This window comes from Lactuca virosa, chromosome 8, assembly GCF_052849685.1.
Source record: "Lactuca virosa cultivar CGN04683 chromosome 8, Lactuca_virosa_CGN04683_v6, whole genome shotgun sequence".
In the NCBI taxonomy this organism is placed as follows: domain Eukaryota; kingdom Viridiplantae; phylum Streptophyta; class Magnoliopsida; order Asterales; family Asteraceae; genus Lactuca; species Lactuca virosa.
The window spans coordinates 302,132,196-302,136,076 of record NC_136433.1 but is presented as its reverse complement, the minus strand read 5'-3'; the positions used below and the strand labels follow the sequence as shown (position 1 = coordinate 302,136,076).

The window sequence follows — 3,881 nt, the reverse complement described above, 5'->3', positions numbered from 1 at the left end:
AAACTCAACCTACTTCTAGATCTAAACCTTATACTACTAAAGGGACCCTTCGAACCCATAAATTTGCCAACTTTATGGTTCTCTTCCATTCAAGCTTGCTAAAACATGAAGAAAATGGGACAAAACCTAGATCTATCAATATTAAATAATAAAGTTTGGATGTTGAACACTTACAAAGGTCCAGAATGAGTTTAAACTATGATGATGAAGTTCCTTGCTAGATCTACTACTAGAACACCTTCTTATCATTCTTTTTCAAACTACTAAATGCACTAAAAAGGCCAAGAATCACCAAAGGAATTAGGGTTAGGTATTTTATGAGGTAGGAGGGTGATGGAGGCTGATAATGAACCCTAAAATCAACTTAGAGGGGTTTAAATACGAAGGAAACCCAAAAAGATCATGGGCTTAGGCTGCAGCAGGCTTCACGTCATGACCCCTATGTGTCGTGTCGTGAGAATGGTTCCGAAATGCGTTTATCTTAATGGATTGTCCGGTCATGACCACCCTATGGTCATGTTGTGACACTCAATTTTCTCCAAAAATCAAGTTTTTGACTTCGTAAAACCCTAAATCGATCCATCATGGAAAACGGGTGTTACATCAGCACACAAAAATAAAAAAATGGATGAAGAAATCATGCCTTGCAGCCACCTGATCATTCATATGTTACACCGCCTCTAAGCTCCAATCATTTTATTTTAGGTATTTTGTACTACCCATCTCCAAAATCGGATACTATGACCGCACCAGCATCACCTCCACAAGGACAATTCGTATGTCAGAAGCCACTGCCACCACCCCCACCACCACAAAAGGGAAAGACAGAAAAAAGTAATCAAGGAAACCCTGTTGGCGCCTCGCTTATATGCCACTGATTTCGACGAGATGGAGCAACTATTCAACACTGACGTGAACAAGAACTTGAACAAAGCACAATTCAAGGTGTTGTTGTAGGAATTCAAAATGGATTACAACTCGACCCCTTTCGTTTGTTAGGAATAAGGAACTCAAAGAAGCTGCTCATGAAATCCAGGGTCCTATGAGGCAGATCTTCGTTGAGTTCTTGGAGCGGTCTTGTACAACTGATTTCTTTGGGTTTCTTCTCTACAAGGAGCCTGGTCGACAACTCAAGGTACTAATTTTGATTTTTCAGCTTCAAAATCGTTCGAATTTTCATGTATTTCTGATTTTCTTCCATATTTCGATACATTTTGTAGAAACGAACCCAGCGGTGGCTGAGATCTTTTACCTCAATCATCTGCTTACTCCATTGAAGTACAACAAAGAAACAACATTCTAACGACGATTTATACAGATTTATGAATAAGGGATTGTCATATTTCAACTTCGCATGGGACTTAGCGTTCTTGACAAAAGCTAGAAAGTACACATTTTGCAAGCCAAAGTTCATATTCTACGCGACATATATGTCAAAGAAGATCAGGTTAAGCTCATTGATGCTATATATTTGTATACAACTGATGCTGTAGAATCATTATTGTGTTGATGTGGTTCACGTTTTATATAAAGTGTAATGGAACATGAGGCATCTGTTCTTGAGGGATATGATGGGAAATGCTTTAGGTTATTCACTGGTGTTTTTGTCAAGGCAAATGATGGAATCATGGAATTTCTACAGAAGTTGAGCCATATGTCACATACAGGTAAGTGCTATAACTGTAGAAGTTATCTTTGTGTTTAATAGCATATAAAATAGAAATGTACATCCATTATTTGTTTACCAGTAGCTCCTATGTCCTATGTCACATAAGGGTAAGTGCTAATTCCCCTCTGCATTAACATCAAAGGTGTTTTTGTTTCTCCCTTTTGTCTATATCTTTTCAATGTAGGGATCTGATTTTTTATTTTTCTAATTTGGGCTTGCCAAACGACAACAAAAATGCTTATGATATATAAACAATTTTCTCTGTATATAAAGCAACGATTCTTATTGTAAAAGAAGGTAACAAACTAAATCCATCCCCTCTCTTGAATCTCTTTTTATAATCTTAAATTAAGCCATCTTTCATTTACATGGTTGTAGGTTGGCTTACCAATATGTAAGGTTTTTTTTTTCAAAATAGGATGTAAAGAAATTGTGGTTTTGGGGATACTAGTCATCTCCTATGATGTAAACTATGAATGAAATTGTTGTGAATGAGTTTCTTGTGAATCAATGGAAGTGAGTATGTCAAGCACTGCTTTGTGTGTGTTTATATATTGATATATAAATACGGATGTATCATGAGGCTTATTTTTGTAAACAAATTTGTGCTATATCCATTGAATGGTACCACATTAGAAAAAATTATTATCACATCAAGAGGTTTCTATGTGGAAGATTATTGGTACTGGGTTGCAATTGCGGCCTTGGTGAGATTCATTCTTGTCTTCAACCTATGTTTTTCTATATCTCTAGCTATCCTTTCCCATGTGTATGCCCATATTTGACTTTTTAATTTTTTTTTTTATTTTAAGTTTTTACTTAAAATGCTTATTTTGTAACATTTTTAAACCCTACAATATTCGTGAAAACTTAGTCCTATGCAGTCCAGGCTGATAATGACACAGGAGCTGCTGAACTATCAGCCATGACAACCGGAAATGATGCTACTCAGACCCTAAGAAACAGATGTTTTTCCATTCGAACATCATTCAATCACTTTTATAGCTATTACATTCTTCTACCATTTCCATTTAATGAATATTATTTTTTGATCTAACTTCTCAACTTCCTAAATATTGGTATTTAGATTGCGAATGTTGATCGACTCATCTTTATTTCATGTATATCTGTGTATTTGCATAGATTTTAATCCCAACCTTGCTTATAAATTTGTTGTTTAATGTGATGAAGTGTAGGCAAAACATGGTTGATGAACTAACCGGTAATATAACTTTGAGTGTGCCCAACATAACTTGAGTGCAAAATTATCGGATTTTGGATTGGTAAGGGATGTACCAACTGGTGGTAAAAGTCATGTGTTACTCCTGAATATTTATCCACAGGTTACATCTATATTCCTATTATAACATTGTAGTTTATTAATTCTACCCATATATAGTGATAGTAACCAAATACACAACAATTTTCACTGCTATAATCCGATACATTTTTCAAAGTATCATTTACTTTCATTTCTTATTATTTTTTAAAAGTTTATCAATTTGTTTTTTGGTTATTAAACCGTTAGACTTAGAAAGTAGCACGTTATTATCGGTAAAATGTAACCAATAATCAAATACATGTGTAGTTTCAAAATAGATCTAAGTTCTTTTTTATTAAATAGATTTTGTTGTTATTTCGTTAACAGTAAGTAAGTTGCTATTATTAGTAATTACATATAAACACAATGTCATTGTGCAGTTTTGTGAAGAAGAGAGCCAAGCAGCTCAACGAAGCATGATGCAGGGTATGACGGACATTATATATGGGCACATCACTTCAGAAAAAACCCATTGTGGAGTGAAGCCTGTGCTCACCTACTAGTTTATATATGAAGTCATAATAACATTTTTTGTGTATTTTTCTATGCATATCCTTGTTACTAGAAAAATGTTAATCTAATACGGGGAGAAAAATACGGTTAAAAGGTTCACCATACTAGAAAAAATGAATAATACTGCTTAAATTTAGATTCAAATACATCTAATCTTATTCTAGTACAACAAAATTTATTCACGCTTAAAATCAGAAATTGAATTTAGCTTTGAATCTTTGAATACACATTGTGTTGGAACCTGAAAGTGAACCTCTAGCAATCTCTATCTCTTAAATGTTCCGAACTCAGTCTTGTTCCGAATTCAGTTCATGGTCCGGAGCCAGTCTGTGGTCTGGAGTCAAGTTGGTGTCCGGAATAGAGAGAATGCTCAAGTGT

At 34.7% G+C, this 3,881-nt stretch overlaps 1 long non-coding RNA gene across 4 annotated transcripts; it reads left to right on the top strand.

The window, feature by feature from the left end:
- The first annotated feature begins 671 nt into the window (after positions 1–671).
- Positions 672–3,647, top strand: LOC145133775 (uncharacterized). Of its 4 annotated transcripts, none has more exons than XR_013718751.1 (4): positions 672–1,135; positions 1,221–1,447; positions 1,534–3,012; positions 3,371–3,647. It is a non-coding gene; the product is annotated as an uncharacterized LOC145133775 (long non-coding RNA). The 4 variants fall into 4 exon arrangements; XR_013718753.1 differs by having other exon boundaries at positions 677–1,135; positions 1,221–1,667; positions 2,866–3,012; XR_013718752.1 differs by having other exon boundaries at positions 677–1,135; positions 1,221–1,667; positions 2,861–3,012.
- The last annotated feature ends 234 nt before the right edge of the window (positions 3,648–3,881 follow it).